Here is a 20,631-nt window from a genome sequence, read left to right on the forward strand (position 1 = left end):
AACTCACAAATGCCTAGATGGTCATAAGCAACATGATCCACAGCAGGATTTCCTGTGCAGTGATGTCCACACCATTTAAGATAGACTGACACATAGATTAAGAGAAACGATGGGAAATTCAATCCTATCTTGAAAAAAGGCTTCAAATCTACCTTAAAAATTTCCAGCATTCAGTGTGGTGCTAAAGTAGATGTGCACACAGCTTCATCTCCAGGGCAAAGGAAGTCATTTCCACATACATCTAATCTGGGGCTAGAACTGCTGCTACATAAGAGTAATTCAATCCTCAAGACCTTGTTTTGCAAACATGATTTCTGATTTTCTGCATTGCAGATTGTAAGTATCAGAAGGGAAAACTTTAGAAAGACTATTGAGTAGCACACACATGGCTTTCATTTGTAAACATGAATCACAGCTGAAACTGCACGAGTTGTTTTGCTATACTGCCTTTTACACTAGTATCAAAAAACAGTGCCATTAGCAGCAAAGTGCAAAAAGTACCCAACAAACCAGCAAATAAACAAACCAACTAATAAAAAGCCACCAAAATTGATAGAAAGGTTCCTTTCATTACTTAAATATGGCCCTCTAGCTTTTATGAGATCAAACCTCTTCACACAATTATGCCCTTGATTAAAAGCATGCATGAGTCATTTTTTAACACTTTACCCTGATATTGGAAATGCAATTTCAATACATCACAAAGGGGAGCTTTCATTTCTGTATTACAACAAGCTACTTCAAACCCAACATACACCAGAAAACAAGCATTCAGTGAAAGGATGAAATATGGAAAACAAAAAGGAAGCTACAGTTATTGATGTTCTTAGCATGAGATTTGCAAGCAATTCCCCAGAGCCACCCCAAAAGCCTCTGGAGAATGCTGAACAGTTCTTAATGTCTTCCTGCTGAGGGCAAGCATTTGTCCCATCTGTGTGATGGATTAGTCCTGTGCCAGCTAATAACTATTTGCTTCATCTAGAAATTAAATAGCTTCTGTTGCAATCACTGGGAAATGTTCCAGAAAACAAAATATAAGTTTTCAAAGGGGTAAGGGAGGTGGAAGGGAGGAAATGGAAAACCAGAGTAATTCAGACGAAGCCTCCCACCCAAATAATAAGAGTTGAGATTAGGCTGGCAAAATGAAAATGAAAAGACAAGCCAAAGCAGTGGGAACAGGCTGGAATAATGGAAGAACACTCTGTACGTAAGTAATGAGGAAAACCACAACTTTATAAATGCAAGAGGATCACATCTAGGGCTTAAAGCATGCTGATCATTTCAGAGCACCTGCAGGTTAGTAATAACAGGCCTCAACTCTGAAAGCATTCTTAAGGAGAATAATTACAGTCTATACTAGAAACCAAACGGAGTCTTTGTGTCAGCAGTCAAAACTTACACCCCAAGGACTACTCTTTCCCCTTTTCATTCCTTGCCTGCTTTTCCTCAGGGAAAGCCATTGCCCCAACCCTGTGCTGGTGGGTGGGGGCAGAGAACGGTGCACAGGGGATTGTTTTCACCCAGAGATATGCCTTTCCTGCTTTATTCCTAGGGTTTTGAGGATCCTGGGACATAGCCCAGCCCTCCCAAACCCAGATCCCCAACTGGTGCTAAGGGGTCATGCAGAGAAATGAAATCAATAGAGAATTGCTCTTTGACTGAACACCACAAAGCCAAAACATAACATCATATCAGACATGAAAAAAATCATTTCTGTCCCAGCTGAACCCAATACAAATTTGAGATAGATATGATGGAGAAAGCATGATTTCTGCAAGTCCATTGGAGAGTGATGCAACTAACTTGGAGAATTCGTACTGCTTAGAAACAGTATGCATCCTGGACAGCAGTGTAGAGCATTTTACTCCTAGGTGCATGAATTAAGTCCATTTCAATCAGCATATACGTACAAGCAGGCAGAAACAAAAAAATCAATGCCATTAATCATGCATTAACAAAAGCTAAGTTAAAAAAGAAAAGCAAACTGTATGCTTTATGGTAATACAAACTTGCAGTGACCACACACAAAAAGAAATTAAACACTTCTCGCAGAAATTTTCCTGTAGGGGTCAGTTCTCAAATGTTTAGGAACCTCTGCAGCATCTTAAAGAAATCACTCATGTCTCCAAATTCTTACAATTCACTGTTCACACACACGCACGCACAAAGAATGCTCCAAAAGTAATGCCTCCTATTTTATTATGTTAGCCTACAACATCAGAAGCAGATGATGGTGATATGGTGGTAAAGGTTGAACCTTCCCACCATACATTTTACAGTCATTAGACAGGTGGCAGCAGAGTCTAACATGGAGATGCATATGAAGCAAAGGGCTGTAATGCAATTCCTCCACATGGAAAAAGTGGCATATAGTGACATTCATCAATACTTGCTGAATTTTATGGAGACCAAACAGTGGACGTGAGCACAATGGGAGGTGCATTTCAGCAATGGGGACGGTAGGTCACCTCCACTGATACAAGTTTAAACAGCTGCAATATGCAGGCTTGTGTTTGTCACTGGTGAAAATACAAAGCTCACAGTGGTGACTGTACTGAAAAATAGCAGTTTGTAGCTGAGAATTTTCTCTATCAAAGTATTATTGTGCCCTTTGTATCTGTTGCAGCTTCCATGGAAATAAAAGGGAGGCATTACTTTCAGAACTATTTACATAGAAATGATATATAAATCACTGGGATGAAGCCAACATACTAGCAATTGAAGACTTGGTGTCAGAAGGAGACCCTAAGTTATACAGTGAAACATTTTTCCATACTCAGAATATGAATGCAAGAATGCCTGTTGGACTCAACTGCCTGACTTTGGGAGGGTATATATGAGGTATTTAACTCTGTATAATGCAATAACCATAACAATTTTGCTTGAAATAGGCTCTGAACAGAAGGTGGAACTATCTGAGAATCAAGTAGTCTATGCACACCACCAAATAATGGGTTTCTGAAATAGTGCAAGAAAGCAATTAGTTTGAATAAAGAAAAAAAATTAAAGCAAAACAAAAAATACTATATTTAAATAAGCACATTTTTAATTTTACAGCTTATCAAACATGCAATTACTTATAAAACAGCTTTATTGTTTACTTCTTGTTTTCATAGGAAATGGGGAAGATACAATCATTAGTTTTCATCAGGGTTGTTGTTTTTCTTAATATGTAAAATAGAAATAATTTCATATTTAAAAAGACTGATTAACTTAGAATGAAAATATTGTTCCATATACCAGGAATGATATTAGGAAAAAAAGAACAGCAGAAAACATATATGGGAACAAAGTCTTTCTGCTAAACTTTTACTTAATTATTAAAAAAAAAAAAGCATATATTTCATCAATTAAAATACACTGGTACAATATAGCTGAATTTTTGAAAACAGACATTTTAAAAGAAATTTATCTCCTAGCAACTTTTTAATAGCTTATGTTTTCTTTCCCCCACATTAAAAAATGATTATAATAAAGTCTCCTATTGGTCTTTGATCAACAGCTGCAGTCCTCTCATCGGTAAATTCCTACTGAAACATGCTTAAAGAGCTTACATGCATGTACCTCTGCAGAGCTGTTGAAACAAAACGTTCAATTGCTGCTACAAGCGTGTTTCACTCAGTGTTTAAAAAGTATTTTCTGTCATGCTCTCAGATGATATTATTCCTTCTGTAAATGCTGACTTAAAAAAAAAAAAAAAAAAAGCACTTCACATTCTCTGAGCATGACCTTTCACTTGCTCAGATAGTATTTCTATTAAAAATATATATTGCCTCTGAACTTTCATTGAGATCAGAAACTTTCTTCAGGGCCTTTTGTCTTCATTAAGTAACAAAATAAATCAGAAGTTAAGTATTACAGCCCGAAGTAGGTGACATCTTTACTTTCCTTAGTTACACAGTTTAATGATTCAAGACAAACTGAGGTTTTTGGCCAGTAGTGCAAATGAGATGACCCAGAACTGCAGTACCACCAGGAAGAATGCTGAGCTGAATGGCCCAGTTCATGCTCCTGCCTCATTCCCCTCTGTACAGGGAAAGAAGGTGATGACAGTACCTTCAAATGGGATACAGGCACTACAGAGCAATAACACATAACAAAAACAAATAGAAAATCAGTTCACCCCTTCCAATGACCGGTGATAGCTCAAGAGGAGAAGAATCTCTATCCAAAAAGGTATTATTCCCTTAGCTGCTAACCCTTAAATGAGGGGTGAGGAGGAGTGTATCCTGGCCCTTCCAATCACTGAGGTTGCATTGCTTGCACCTGAGCTCCCTGGATTAGCCACACCTTCTCATCTAATGATCAACCATTGGTGCAGGCCGTGACCTGGCAATTCCACTGCATCCTCCATCTTAATTGCTGAGCTATAGACAGGCTGGGAGGGAAGGCATCTCACAGATGATGTCCTACTGGGAATTATTTTAAAAAGTAATATAATATGTGAAGGAAAGTGAAACAGAGAAAGAAAACTGCAAATCAAAACCAGGAAGTCATCATTTTATAGATCCTCTTTGATCTCAATTAGAGCCTTTGTGATGCATCTGAAATCATGATTAGAAACAATTTAGGACTTAAAGAAAAATCTTTCCAAGCCTAGACATTTTTCCTCCATTGTTGAAAGATGCGGGCTTCTGGAACCGGAACCTGCTGGGAAGGTTTCTAGGAGCTCAGCTTTCATTTCTCATAAGAACAAGGGACAGAAACATGGCAGGTCCACAAGGGCAATCTTTAGCAATAGCTGTGGAATGTGGTGATTCACAGTTTTTAGACATAAATGATTTTACCTAAGGTGTTCTGCAGGTATGTATGTACCAAGAGCTGACTGGTAGGAAAGAGTCATTCTTCCCTTATTGTTCCTTGGGAAATACACTCTTCATACACAGAAAGCATTCAAAAAGAATATTTAATGATTTGCTCTCCAGGAGCAAACTACACAGCATCTCCAGGCTGGAAAGGCTTTTGTCAGTCGTGACTGCTTTAGTAAGTACAAACCACACAATACCTATGTGGGCTCGCTCTTATTTACACATTTAGAAAGGAATGAATCTAGAAACATTTCTGGGCTGAGTGTCGTCCTTTCCTGAACAGTTTATGAAGAACATTTTTCCTCTCATACTATTTGGCTACTCTAACTATAATCTCATAGCACCAAAATGCAAGATATGAGATGCAGTACATTAATAGTTACATTAAAACAACACTATTAAAACATTACATTACTTTACACTAAAACAAACAATATAAGCATTTTAATGTCTTCTATGAGCATGTATGGCCTCCTTCCATTTTTAGAGAGCAAGAGGTATGCCTCACTCATAATACTTGAATTTTCTTCTTTCAAAGTAGCTGTTAGCACATAATAAATCAGCTGAATAAGAAGGTGGGGGGCAGCACTGAGAAAAATGTAAAAAGAGGATTATACTAAAATTAACTGAAAAGAAACCCATGGAGTGAAATAATTTGAAATTACCCCAGGAGAGGGGAGTGAAAGAATTTTCTCCAGATATGAGTGTGTTGCAAGAAATTAAATACTTTGCCTGCAACAAGCATGTTCAGAGCATCCAATGACAAAGCAGATTCTTTGTAAAAAACTTTGGGATATGCCGAATACATTTTGAAGTGAAGAAACAAGTTTACACTATAGTCCGTCCACATCCTTCCCCTGACCAAAATTTCAACCCTATAGCCATTCAAATGTGCACAACATTTTTTTTCTATTGCTTGTGATGTAACTTTGTGTCATGCAGTTATTCTACACTGCATTTCCCTTGAGTAACTAAAATAAGAGAGTACTAAGCAAATATTTAGGAGTGTGCCTAGATAGGAGAAACCTTCATAGGTTTCTGAATGTATCCCAAGAAAAATCAGATTTAATTTCTTGTACATCATCACTTCAGAGATCAGCAGGAAGAGTTAATCCCTTTCCTAGAGCTGTACCAACAGTCAATTCTCAGAGCCTCAAAGAAAAACAAGAAAAAGAAAAGAAAAAAGAATTAAAACAAAAACCACCAAAACACCAAACCAAAAGCAAACCAGATGGGTTGAAATCAGTCTGGAAGGGTGAATCTGTTCCATTCTGGTTTTGGTCAATACGAAACAGTTTTCCAAGCTCTGACGTGGAAGATGATACAGCACCACCTTGTGAACTTCCTTGAAAAATACTCTTGAAGAGAAGAAAGACTCAGTCAAAAGCACAGGGGTCAGACTTGGAACTTGGTTTGCAAAATGAGTGAAGGCTCCGGAGCATCTTTCCTGTGATTCTTTTTCTTTCTTATTGTTCCAATCCAATTTCACACATATTTTATAAAAAGGATAAGTGATCATAAGTACTCTATATGCTAGACAATATTTTAAGAGTGTCATATATATATATACAGTGTAATACACACGTGTCCAACCCTTTGGCTTGCCTGGGCCTCGTTGAGTGAAGAAGAATTGTCTTGGGCTGCATATACATAGGCCGCTCAGTAGGGCAAAGCTGCTGTCATGATAGCTCAGGGCAGTGTGTAGCTGCAGTACAAGATGGGCTGGGCCACATGTGGTTCATAGGTTAAACAAATCAGGTGTAATTCTTAAATTATATTCCATACAATGTCCACTCACCATCTAGGCCATGCTGTTGCCAACCCCTGCAAGAGGCTCTGTGGTTCAACTCCTATACACAAGAATAAAAAAATGGCTATGAAAGTCAGCACATTTAGTAAGGAAATAAAGTTCTACTAGAATGAGATGGAAGAAGAAGATGGAGGGCCATCATGAGGATAAGTGGAAGAAGAGTCAGTACTCATGAGGAAGACAATAACCATCTGAACTCTTACTATGGACAAGCTGTGAGATATGCTAAAAGATTTCATCTGTCATCCAGATGAGCACATTGTCTGAGCACCTGAGTGCTATGATGCTGGAATAACAGCCTGGACATACAGTATGTGCTGCTCCTCACCTGTCTGGACCAGCATCTTAGCTATTAGCAGTAAGAATTTCTCTACTCAAGAGAGCAGATAACGTGGGTACACACCCTGCATCACCATGTTTTACACGTGTAGAGAAACCCCACTGGCAGCTTGCTGAGTTAAACCACAACTCTGTCTCAGTTATTTATTGGACCATAAAATGTGAATTACTAGACTGTAAAATGTGAACCTTCATATTCCTATTATCTTAGAGTGCGCAACCTGATGAATTATTCTGTTATATTGAGGCTATATGGAAGGCTGTGATATCCTGAGGTTCATGGGTTATATGGAGGGGCAAGCACTATATTGAGGTGAGCGTTGTAAGTATTACATGGTGGATTATTTATGACGTATTATACAAAGGGGGTTGCTATTTGGAGGAAGCATTTTATCGAGGTGCACACATAATATGGAGGGATAGGCAATATATTTAGATAGGTGTTACAGTGACAATAAATTAGAGACAAAAATAACAGTTATGGTCTTTTTTTTCTTAATGATAGAGATTGAATTGGAACATGGAGATACCTTGTTTTTTGTTGGGAGTGCAGCTTTCTTTCAGCTTTTTATTTATATCACTGTAAAATGTGAAAATTTTAAAATGTAGATTTTCTTAACATCCACTGCCAGAGAATTTATTCTGTGCTACTGAATGGCATACAGAATGGTATGAAGGCAATTCTAAGGAAGTTATTATATAAATAGGGTGTTATATGGATCTGTGCAGATACCATATGGAGGAGTTATATTGAAGAAGGTGTCATATAGAGGGGGTGAGGGTTACAAGAAGGTTAGCATTATATGAAATTGCAGGGTTTATAGGGAGGAGCGAGTGTTATGTTGAGGTGAGCAATACAAGACGGATGATTTACAGAATAATGCTTTATATGTATATGAAACTTGAAGATAATTTGAGACATTATCTGCATGCAGAATAATTATGATCAATTATCTAGGCTAATATAGTGCCATATATACAGACAGTGTAATACTTCTGCAAATCATCTTCCATGTAGTGCCCACCATGTAATGCCTGCACCATTGTATAATGTCCTTCTTCCCTAAAATGTTCACAGATTCTATATAATGCACTCTTCAGTGAATCACAGACTCTGTTCTTTTGCCTGGATTATTGGTTTCCTAGAACCGAGAGAGTTGGCAAGAAGCTCGATTCCACCATATTTTATTTTATTCACCAAGGCTTTAATTACTCTTCTGCTTAATAATTGCTTTTAATCTTCGTGTGCCGTTGAGATCAGACGAAAAGTTACCCAGAAAATGCATCGTCAATGATAACACCACCTGACACAGATCACATCTGTGAGGGATGCACTGAGATGCGCTTAAACTGATAGGACGTAGAGGGTGCTGTTGGACTGAGCATCTCGAGGTGGTCTGAGCACACATCTGGGAACATTGCGCTTTGTCCATATGTTTTTCCTGGCCTCATACAGCCGAAACTCAGGATATTACTATCATTTGCTAAAAGGAAATACGATTAGAAATTATAATTCACTTTCAGCCTTGTAAATATGAGGATGAGCTGACAGCAGCGTCAGTTTTAATAGCAGTCCCATTTCTATTTCATAAGCCCACAAGCAAAACACTGATTTCACTGCCTGACACACATTGTAAGTTTCAAACACCATGAGAACTGTAAGATCAATTTGTGTTACAGAGAACCTCATGTGGAAATTGTTTGTCTTAATCATGAATCATAATGAACAAAGTTTGTCCTTTTTTGTTTCCCTTGCAACGGCCAATACTACCTTTAAAGCAAGAGAATGTGGCAGGGAAAAGCAATCAGGCTCATAGATGGATGAGCTGAAAAGGAACTAACATCCTACTACATATTTCACCCCCAGTTTTTAAGGGAGTCTACTTTTAGATTGAGCTTTGAAATAAATGATTTACCCCATTAATGGTCTTGCTCATTGTCTCCAGTCTGCCAAAACAGTGTAACGCTGCAGAGGAACAAAAAAGCCTAACAGCTTTTTAAAAGTGGTTTTCCTTTGTTGAAGAACAAGATTTCATCTTTTTCTAAGACAAGCATAATGCTTTTCTCATTAAAAGGAAGGTGTTATCTAAGATTTTAATTCAGGTACTTAGAAGAGCAGCATTTTCTCTACACATTTAAATAGCACAGGCAAGCTTGGAAGTCACTGAAATGGCAGACATTGAGCAGGCAGACGTTGCTTTAAGACAGATCTTAAGGAAGATCTCTGAATAGGTACAATGGAGCCTAGGAGTGTTTAATCATTTATTGCTCACAAATCTCAAGCTTCCTGTTAGGACCAACTTTCTTGTCCATATGCTCTTACCATTGAGATCATCAAACCAGGGACTTTTAGGACTTTTATCAGAGACAAACTTTCCTCAGTTGCTGGAAATAAATAAATCAATATGTAATACTACATATGGGGTTGCCATAAGCCAGAGAATCCAGGCCCCTCTACCAACAGGTGCAGACTGAAAGACTCCAGAGGCTTATGTCCTAACTCAAAATACGAGAGCATTTCCTAAGGGCAGCTCCCTCATCAGAGGCAACACCAAGCCCTATTTCCCTGAGAAGCTGTAGCAGCAGCAGGACAGCACCTCCCAGACTCCTGTGGCACATGGCAACTGCTGCTTCTTTCTCCTGGGTCCTCAAACACCCAGATGTACACACACTGCTTCTCCCCTGACCTTCATGGAGATTTCAGTCTTGATGTACCTGTTGCTTACATGCATTTCTGCATCACTTCTTCAGCATCTCAGAATCTCCTCATCTCCCATGGGAGAGAGGGTCTGCCAAAAGTCGAAGTTGTTCAACAGGAGGAAGCTAGAGCACAGTTAAGGCAGCAGACATGGATGAACACTTCCAAGTGCACATTAACAGCTTTCTAAAATCTTCCTTCCAGTAGTGTTGCCAGCAGGAGCAGGGAGCTGATCTCCTCCCTGAACACCTCCACTGTTGAGGCTGTACCTCAATTAGAGTGTTCAGTTTTGGGGCTGTCAATACAAGAAAGACATTGAGGTCCTGGAGCATGTCCAGAGAAGGACAAAGAAGCTGTGAAGGCCCTGGAGCACAAGAGGAGCAGTTGAGGGAACTGCAATTGTTCTGTCTGGAAAAGAGGGGGCTTAGCTTGGAGGAGAGTAGGTTCCAGGGAGATCTAATTGTGGCCTTCCTATATTTGAAAGAAGCATATAAATAGGAGGGGGAATGACTGCTTATAAGGGTGGACAGTGATAGGACAAGGGGGAATGCTTTTATACTGAGACAGGAGAGGTTTAGGTTAGATATTAGGAGGAAGTTTTTCACACAGAGGGTGGTGACGCATTGGAACAGGTTGCCCAAGGAGGTTGTGGATGCCCCATCCCTGAAGGCATTCAAGGCCAGGCTGGATGTGGCTCTGGGCAGCCTGGTCTACTCGATGGAGACCCTGCACATAGCAGAGGGGTTGAAATTAGGTGATCAATGTGGTCCTTTTCAACCCAGGCCATTCTATGATTCTATCACTCTCTACAACTCCCTAAAAGGAGGTTATGGCAAGGTGAGGGGTTGGCCTCTTCTCCCAGTTACCAAAAATAGGATGAGAGGAAATGGTCTCAAGTTGTTCAAGGGGAGGTTCAAATTGGATAGTAGGAAAAAATTCTCTGAAAGAGTGGTCAAGTGCTGGAACAGGCAGCCCAGGATGGTAGAGTCCTCATCCTTGAAAGAAACCTGTAGATCATAGAATGGCTTAGGTTTAAGGAACCTTAAAGCCCACCTAGTTCCAACCCCCCTGCCATAGTCAGGGCCACCAATCACCAAATCAGGCTGCCCATCCAACCTGGCTTTGAATGCTTCCAGGAATGGGAGTATCCACAACATCTTTGAGCAGCTTGAGACAGCACCTCACCACCCTCTGAGTAAAAAACTTCTTCCTAATATCTAACCTAAATCTCTTCTCTTTTAGTTTAAAGACATTTTCCCTTGCCCTGTCCTGTGTAAGAAGTTGATCCCTCTCATGCTTGTAAGCTCATTTCAAGAATTGAAAGGCCTTGAGGTCTCCTTGAAGACTTCTCCAAGCTATATAAGCCCAACTCCTCGATTATCTTCATGGCTCTCCTCTGGACTTGCTCCAACAGCTCTGCTTTTTTCCTTTACTGAGGGCCCCAGACTTGGACACAGTACTCCAGGTGGGGCTTCACAAGGACAGAATAGAGAGGACGATCATCTCCCTCACACTGCTGGCCATCCCTCTTTTGATGCAGTTTAAGTTACTGTTGGCCTTCTGAGCTGTGAGATCATGCTGGCCCATGTCCAGTTTTTCCATTCATCTGGACCCCTAAGTCCTTCTCCACAGAGCTGATCTCAATGAGTTCTTCTCTGAGTTTGTACTCATATCTGGGATTGCCTCAATCCAGGTAAGACACCTGGCACTTAGCCATGATAAATCTCATTAGACTGTCAAGTGCCCAGGCTTTGAATGTGACAGATCCCTCTGAATGGCATCCCTCCCTTCTAACGTCTCAAGTGCACATCTCAATTTGGTGTCGTCAGCAAACTTGCTGAGGGCACACTCAATCTCATTCTCTATGCTGTTGACAGAGATGTTGAAGAGTACGGATTCCAAAACAGGCCTCTGGGAGACACCACTTATCACCAACCTCCACCTGGACACAGAGCCATTGACAACTACCCTCTTGCTATGACCATCCAACCAGTTCTTTACCTAATTGTTCAGCTTTCAAATCCTTATCTCAAAACTGGGGGGATATGAATGTGGTAGAGCCCATGCCAAAGGCCTTGCACAATTCCCGGTAGAAAATATCAGTTGTCCTCCCTTTTGTCCACTGATGCTATCATAGGCCTCTAGGTTGATCAGGTATGATCTGTCATAGGGGAAGCCATGCTGGCTGTCTTGGATCACCTCCTCATTGCACATGTGCCCTAACTTCTCTTCCAGGAGGATCAACTCTATGTTCTTTCAAGGTATAGATGTGAGGCTCACTGGCCTGTAGTTCCCTTGTGTTCCTTTCTCCCTTTCTTAAAAATGGGAGCGATGTTTCCCTTTCTCCAGTCACCATGAACATCACCTGACAGCCATAAGAATGGCTCAGCAAACATAAGCCAGTTAATTCAGAATCTTGGGATGAATGTCATCTGGCCCCATAGACTTGTATGCATTCAGCCTCACGAGATGGTCTCAGACTTACTCCCCACTCTTTCACTAGGAGGAATTTTACTCCCCAAATCTCTGCTTGGAAGGTGAGAGATACAGGAGGCATGAGAAGCCTGACTGGCTGTGAAGATCAAGGCAAAGAACTCATTAAATACCTCAGCCTTGTCCATGTCTGAAGAAGCCAGCTGTTATTTATCAGAGGGGGTACACTCTCCTTTACCTATCTCTTGTGCCTATTTATCTAAAGAAATCCTTGATTTTCAAGTCCTTTGACAAGTTCAACTCCATCTACATCTTGGCTTTCCTGATCCCATCCTTGCAGATCTAGATGGCATCCCTTTATTCTTCCAAGGCCACCCAATCCCTGCTTCTACTGCTTATAATTTTCTTTTGCCCCTTAGCCTGGCCAGCAGGTCCTTGTTCAGCCATGCTAGTTTTCAGCCTCATCTGCCTGATTTCTTAAAGTAGAGGATGAAGAGCTGCTGTGCCCTCAGAAAAGTGTCCTTAAAGTGCTGCCAGCTCTGTTCTTTGTGCTTAAGGACAGTTTCCCGGAGGAAACCAGTGTATGATACTTAGTACATGGGTTAGTGGGCAATAACAGTGGTAGGTTGATGGTTGATAGGATGAATTTAAAGGTTGTCTCCAACGTTAATGATTGTATGAAACTACAACAGCAGTTGCTGAGAGACACAAAGAACTATTGTCTTTAGATTTGTCTGAACAAAAATTGGAAGTTTGCTTGCCAGCCACCTAGCACGATCTGACAAGAACACAGCAGATTATGCTCTTTTGCACAGTTCTCAGCAGGGTCACACTTCAAGGGCAGAGCATTTTACGCTCATTTGTTGACACCCCTGTTGAATCTGATTGTTTAGATCATAAGCTCTGTGAGACACAAATCTCCCTACTCTCACTACATAGCCCCTCACAGCCCTCAACAAGGAGAGAAATCCTTTGACAAACCATACTGCAAACGTAGGTGAATACAAAAGATACAGCACAATGGACTCAGAATCAGAGCAGTCAGAGTTCAAAGGCAGTTTCTACTGTGCAAAGGAAATCTTTTAAAGGATAAAGAATTAAATTATTTGACTGGCTCCAACAACAGGCTCAGCTTGTTACAAATAAAAGCAAAAGACACGCTGGCAACTCAAACCAAAGGCAGACAGCATCTTCCATGACAGCTTCTTGAAGAATCTATTTTGATGTCCATTTTCAGGGAACGAGGTAAGGTAAAAGATGACTCAGCTCCAGAGAACTAGGAGCTTATTAGTTGTTGTGGAGACAGCTGAAGTGGTGAGCCATAAGAACAGAAAACTGAGATTTGTCTGTCAGGGCGAGGGACCAATTTTCAGCATAATGGAAGAACACCAGCAGCTGTGCAGATGACAGCTCCACATCTGCGTGGTACGGAGGAAAAGCAGTTCAATACACAGATACTAACATTTACGGGCTTACAGATACCTTGATTACAGCAAGCTGACTCTCTGCAACCTACAAATTACCATCTCAAACAAATCATCAAGCAAAGGTCAGGCTAACAGAAGGTGCTCTGAAGTTCAACTAAAGATTTTGATTCTTGGCAGAGCTGCATTATCCTGCAGTTCTTACTGTCAAAGGGCTGCACTTTCCAAAGTGAACCTCATCTCTCCCAGCTCTTCTCACCAATGCATAATTAAATTACAGACAGATCTGAGTACAAATCAGCCCAGCCAGTATGCTTCTCTGGAATTCAAATGCAAAAAAACAGCAGTCTTTTGCTTCTATGGTGAGCTCAGCTTTGCTTTTTTTCTCTGTGCTGTGACAACAGCCAGACTTGCTTGCTGTTCTCTCCTGTTTTGAAGTAGCCCTGCCACAGTATCATTCTCTCCCTAAGCTTTTAACTAATTGTCTTTTCCACTTCACTTTGGCAAAAAGCCACGTTACTGCCTGCGTACCTCATGTCCTACCCTGTTTGAAGAACACCTCACCAGCACTTCGGCTTCCTGTTGAAAAACCATCTGCATGGTTTTCTGCATGTAGCCTATAGTCACATCTGAACTAAGAAAAGTAAGTTAGGTTAAAAGTTATGTGAGGTGTTGAATCGGCAGCTGCAGATTTTGACCTTGCTAAGCCAGCTTCTTGCTGCCGATGACAGATGCTTTTCTACAGACTTAAACAATTAATGCAGACAGCAAGTCTCGTGTTGTTTCCAAAGAAGACTTAGCTCCCCTACTCTGGAATGTGAGACAGTAGACTAAAATAGCAAACCACAAATTAGCAAAGAAGCAGCAGATTGGTAAACAGAGTTGTGGCTGATGAGATGATTAACCAGAGCCACCCAAGCGTCCTCCATCCTAACCCAAGTCCAAGAAAATAACACAACGACCTTCATCAGAAAGACCACTGAGATATGCATGTGCAAAAGAGCTGAGACTTGGGGCAAAGGGAGGAATGTCAATCATTCTGGGGACTCATTGTAAAAATCTAGCCTTTTCTTGGACATCTTACGCATATGTAAGCAACTTGCTGTTTAAGTATGTATCTTTCTTGCCCTCCTGTAGGCAGGCTAGGTGAGAATATCCCCCTGCATCTGGCATGTGCTGATTAAACATACCTGCTTTATAACTACTCTGTGGTGATAGAGTTTGAATTCTTCATGTCACATCCCAGCTCCCCCTACTTCATTTCAGTAGGTTTGTACACTATTTACACTAGGATTATATGTGTGTTTTGATTTCTTTAGACCAGTACAGCCATGACCTGGGAAATAGTGTTTAAAGCTAATAACAGAAAGACCTACATTTGAGAAATAACAAGGCATCTTGCAACTGGAACTTTCCCTACTCCCTGATCCCTATGCTCTGCAGTATGACAAGGGAAAGATATTGTGGATTATTCTTTCACTGGGGTCTGTGGAACACTATACACCTAGGAAATCTAGAAGATCATCTCTGTGGAGTTTTGCAATTTTAGATCACTTTGGTCTATCCTTGTTTCAAGTTGCCATAACAGCAGTCAGAGCTTTTTTTTCCAAGACAGCTCACTACTCTTACGCTCACCGTTCCTTCTCCCAGAAATTTGATATACTGTGCTTCTGACCAGAATTCCAAAAATTCAGACTAACATTTAAAAGGCAGTATATGAAGCTGAAACAGGGAGTTCACATTTATTCTACATGAATGAGGTATAAAGTGAATTCATGACAAACCTACATGACACACAGCATGTCAGAAGGCTTCCACATGGCCCAGAAAGCAATTGCCACACTGCTGAAGCAAGCAGATTTGGTACTGTCAGACAAATACTTCCAACAACGAGGATAAATGTGAGAATATATTAGGACAAGAGATCTACCTTTACTAGAAAGGTTGTTACTGAAACAGGATTGTAAAATATACTCTGTGATATTGACAATATAGCGAGACCAGTACTAAGCACAGTTTTTTTACTGGCCCTGTTGAGGCTGGAGATTTAAGGTTTATTATCAGCAGTCTGATTATTATGAAGCACTTTGTTTGCCAACACTAACAGGAGGGCGTTTGCTCTGCACGTTCTGAAAGTTTCCTCATTCCTTCTCCATCTCAGAAACAGAAGGAAAAGACCAGTATCAGTGTCCTCCCTAAGTGGGAGGAAGCATCCTTTATTCTTAAAGGAAGGAGGAGAAAAAGATTCCTGCACTTCTACTACCTTCCTGCTCGCAGTGGGGAATACGCCAAGACACACTTATTTTATCTGAGGTAGCACCTCTGTGAGCTCGTGCTGGAAGAGCACGTGGTCCCATCAGAATAGGCTGCTTTCCAGTAAGGTGTCTACATCTGCTGCTGCTGCTTTTGGCAACAGTTACAGCTCATTTGCCAGAGCATACAGATTTCAAACCCCAGTGACCTCAGGAGCACCCCTAGCCTAATAACAGCATGAATTTTTACAGCTGTGAAGAGAGAGATTTTTGTCTCTCCTCACTTAAAGATGCTCAGCAAAGGCACCAAGAAAACATCCTTCGTGTTAGCACCTTCCAGTGGCTCTGCACATTCTTAAGTTTTATATGCCTTATTTATACGGCAAACAAAATATACATAATTCCCCAGGTTAAGTCCAATCCTTTTCTTCAAGATCTCATAAAAAAAACTGGTACAGGAGAAGTTTGGAAATACACAGGGCATTTATCAGAAGGTAAACTGTCTATGTGTATCTACATAAAATAATGAAAACAGTGACTTTGAAATTCAGTTCTATTTCTAAAACAGTGAGTAGTATTTTAAAGGTATAACAATAAAATATGAGGATGAAGTTTGAGGGTAACAGGACTGTTGTTCTTTACCAAGAGTGTGGTGAAGTGCTGGAACAGGCTGCCCAGAGAGGTTGGGGATGCCCCATCCCTGGAGGTGTTCAAGGCCAGGTTGGATGGGGCCCTGGACAGCCTGGTCTGGTATTAGATATGGAGGTTGGCAGCCCTGTCGGTGGCAAGGGGGTTGGAGACTGATGATCCTTGAGATCCCTTCCAACTCAAGACATTCTATGATTCTGTGATGTGCCTTAACTGCACAGGAAAGCAAAATACACATATTTCTCCAGGTTAAACCCTCCACTGACTTCCCAGTGCAGAAAGCCATTTGCAGAAAAGAAAGGGGAAAGAAATATCAAGGGTAAAAAAAGACAACAGGAAGGCAGGTATAAGAGAAGAGCCAGCAACTTATACAGAGAAAACAACTGCCGTGACTTCAAAACTCTTATTAACAGGCTCTTATCACCAGCTACAGACACCAGGGTGGCTCTGACATTCAAGTCTCCTTCTCTTTCTTCCTTGCAACTCCTCGCTAGGAGGAGGCAGTTCACCTGGGGGTGGAGATCTGATTCTGCCTTCTTGACCAGCACACTGCTCAGAAGCTAGTACTGCCATACAACCAACAACAGTCACCCAGGCAGGGAAAAAGAAATAGTCCAGATTCCTTTCTGAGGGGACCTACTCCCACCACACAGTCACCTTCAGACTATCTATTTGTCCCAGCCTCCTCCTTCATTGAGAGGAAGGGATTCAAGGGCTGGTGGAAAACATTTACTCTCTGAAAGCTTCTCACAAAATTTCTCTCCTCAGGAGATATGAAGTATACAATGCTGTCAGGGATGGCAGCTCGTGGAGAGCCTATTCAAGCATAGGCTGCAGAAGTAGATTATTTGATATGCCTAAGGAAATAGATGGAAAGGAAAGCAGATGCCATTTCTCATTCCTGGTAGATACATCACTACTCAACCACAGAGCGTCTCCTTTCTTCTACAAAGGATCAAAGCTGTAGTAACTCACTGAAGCTCCCTCTTCCACTCCTTGTCAGCTGGACTTAGTGTGTAGGCAGCACTCTAACACCCATCTTTGATGACCCAGCAGATACAGCCTCCTTCACTTAAGCAAGAGCAGACCTACGGAGAAGGAAGATGAAGGTACAAGAAGCACACTGAGCCTCATGGTGCAGCCAAATAGCCTCTGTCTACATTTGGATTAGGGCACTCTCTACTGCCGGTCTTTCCATCCAGCACTGAAATAGATGCTCTTCCCTACCAACCCAACAGAGATAAATATCCCTTCATGCCATTGCCAGACCATTTATAAGCAGGCTAAATCTGTAACCAGGCTGTCATTGCCACACACCTGCAAAGCGTGCTGCAATCACCTGAACTACTGGGAGTCCTGCAGATGCTCACCTCCATCTCAGTCTCAGCCTGTACCTGCTTTTCTCATTAAGATTCAAAGCAAACAACAAACTAAATCCTGCAGACATTGTTGAGGAGGGAACAGGCAACACCTTACAAAATCCCACCTGTTTTGGGTCTATCAGGGTTTTTATCACAATGAGGTAATTTTGAGATAATTCAGCCCCTGCTCCCCAGGAATAACACCTAGGGAAACTTGGAAATATCAGATGGCAGTCTGCAGTTCTGCTGCTGTCTGCAGTTTACATTCTCATTTACATTACTGCAGTTTGTGCTAGTAAGAGCTAAAGTTTTTCTCACGAACATGCATTTCACATCACCCACTCAACAACTCCAGGCAATGCTACAGGCATGGGGAAGAGTGGCTGGAAGAAGCTGTGGATATTGGTTGATGCTCATCTAAATGATGATCAGCAATGTGCCAAGGTGGCCAAGAAGGACAAAGGCATCCTGGTTTGTATCAGAAATACCATTGCCAGCAGGAGCAGGGACTTGACCATCTCCCTGTACTGAGCTCTGGTGAAGGCACACCTCAAATACTGTGCTTAGTCTCAGACCCTTTGCTAACTGAAGGGTCTGAGGGCAGCACCAAGGCCCTGGAACATGTTCAGAGAAGGGCAACAAAACTGGTAGAGGGTCTGTAGCAAGTCTTATGAGGAGCAGCTGAGGGAACCAGGATTGTTTAATCTGGAGGAGGCTCAGAGGAGATTTCATAGCTCTCTGCAACTGCCTAAAAGGAGCCTGTGTAGACATTGGCCTCTTCTCCCATGTTTGTAGCAATTGGACCAGAGGGAATGGCCTCAAGTTGTACCAGGGAAGGTTTGGTTTGGATATTAGGTAAAGTTTCTTTTCTGAAAGAGTGATCAGGAGCTGGAATAGGCTTCCCAAGAAGGTGATTGAGTCATTGTATTCAATAAACATTTAGATCTGGTACTAAAGGACGTGGCTGAGTGGGAAGATAAACAGCTGGACTAGATGATGCTGGAGGGCTTTTCCAAACTTGATGATCCAGATGCTAGCAGTTCTCATTTTTCATAAACAATGCTGATGCATCCCATCTAAATCAACCCAGTTAGGTTTTTGTGTGTTTCTACACCCAAAACCACGTCAATTATTATTATTATTTTTCTGTGGTGTATCAGCTGGTACAGTAGAGAAATTACCTTCTTCCCCAGAATTTTTTCTTCCTAGCTGTAAGAAAACCCTCGCTATACTTAGGTACACAAACAAGCAGAAAGTGAGCTTTGCCCTACATGCAGCTGTATAGCTCACCAGCAGAGATTACAGAAAACAGCAAAGGCACCTCTGCTACTCACCCTCATTACAGCCATCAGACAAACAGGTACTGTGTGTGATCAGTGGGAAATACTGCAGCACAAAGATAGAATTGAAATACTCTGCCAACAGCTTCAACCTGCAGTCAACTCTGGCAAGATCAAGTATAATCATCGTTAATTTCCAGCAGCACAGGCTAGTTAGCTCTCACACTGTATATACCTTCCCAAGCAGAAAAGGCATCTGATTGTCAAGATCCAGGAAGGTGTGAAGTGCAGAACTGCATCAGAAGGATCAAGCACAGCGAGGAAACAGATGTATATTTCACAAGTGAGGTCAAGTGCTCCCAACATCTTCCCAGTGATACAGAAAGTTATTTACAACAGAATTAACTCTCATGGCCTGTTATGTGAAATCCACCACTAAGCATGAATACTTGCTCCCCTGCAACTTCAAAGGCTATGGTGAAGACAGAGATGTAGGGTGCACATACTTTCCTTAATCACAGATTGCTTCATCCATCTCTTATGGCTCTGCTAGGCTGTTTAGTGCACCTTTCCACATATGCTGTTGGGATGCTGGAGGTTATACACAGGTGCATATCAGCCCTAGATGTAACTTTATGATCTCCAGCTAGTTAGCCAGAGACAGTAGTGCAAAGCCAGCTGTACTTCCAGCTCCTGTCTGAAATGCACATCAGATCATAAGTTGAGGGGCTTTGCCCCAGCCCAGATTTCCCATCTAGCAGTATTGACTTTTTCAGTTTTCACAGAAAGAGAGCATGCAATGCCACTACGCTCTCTTTTTGGCTGTCAGTCTCCAGCTCCATAAAGCTGTCTTGTATTTCATTGCAGCATATCATTTGTCAAATGAATATTTTATTTTTGTACCTGACATGAAGCTGACATTGCTACTGTTTTCATTTGAATTGAATAGGATGTCTATTTCTGTTCTTTGGAAATGTCACAAAAGCTTCTGTTACTTTTATATCATGGATAGATTGAGTTTTAATTTCAGTGGATTCTGCATTAAAACCAAACATCAGAAAAATACTCTTTAACCAAAGTATTTGACCAGCTTGTTTTGAATCTGATAAGGAAAGGGAACACATTATTTTGCGCCACTTACATCTGAGCACACTTAAAGAAGAAAGACTAATTGTATTTCCTGAAAAAATAGAATTGCAAGGAAGAAAACACTTCATGAAGCCTGATATTTCTTTACTTTATATTGAGACTTAAGTTACAATATAACATAAAGCAAGCATACTTTTAGCATTTTGACTATGTTTCTCCTTAATTTTTATGTAAATAAACTATCTTTATTACATTTTATTACTTCCGTTTTTAACTATCAAGGCAACTAAGAAAAAAGCAGAAGTTACTGAGTGATGGTAAAGATTCATAGAGAGGAATCCTTACTTCTTCAGCTTAATGTGCAAAATAAAGTAGTTTGAGTTGTTCAGTACCTAATAAAACAGTAAGAAAATACTAAAGAATTTAGAACAGTAAAAATATTCAAGAGCCTTCAATCCAGCATCAAACACATACAAGCAATACATGGAT

The 20,631-nt window shown here is 41.0% G+C and overlaps 1 long non-coding RNA gene across 1 annotated transcript in view; it reads right to left on the reverse strand.

Annotated features, from left to right (window-relative positions):
• Positions 1–506: 506 nt before the first annotated feature.
• The window catches only part of LOC116216432, a 41,427-nt gene continuing 21,302 nt past the window's right edge, over positions 507–20,631 (reverse strand). The window contains exon 4 of the long non-coding RNA XR_004159157.1: positions 507–6,658. This is a non-coding gene — a long non-coding RNA (uncharacterized LOC116216432). The remainder of the gene's footprint in view (positions 6,659–20,631) is intronic.

This window comes from Meleagris gallopavo, chromosome 3, assembly GCF_000146605.3.
Source record: "Meleagris gallopavo isolate NT-WF06-2002-E0010 breed Aviagen turkey brand Nicholas breeding stock chromosome 3, Turkey_5.1, whole genome shotgun sequence".
NCBI classification, from domain to species: Eukaryota; Metazoa; Chordata; class Aves; order Galliformes; family Phasianidae; genus Meleagris; species Meleagris gallopavo.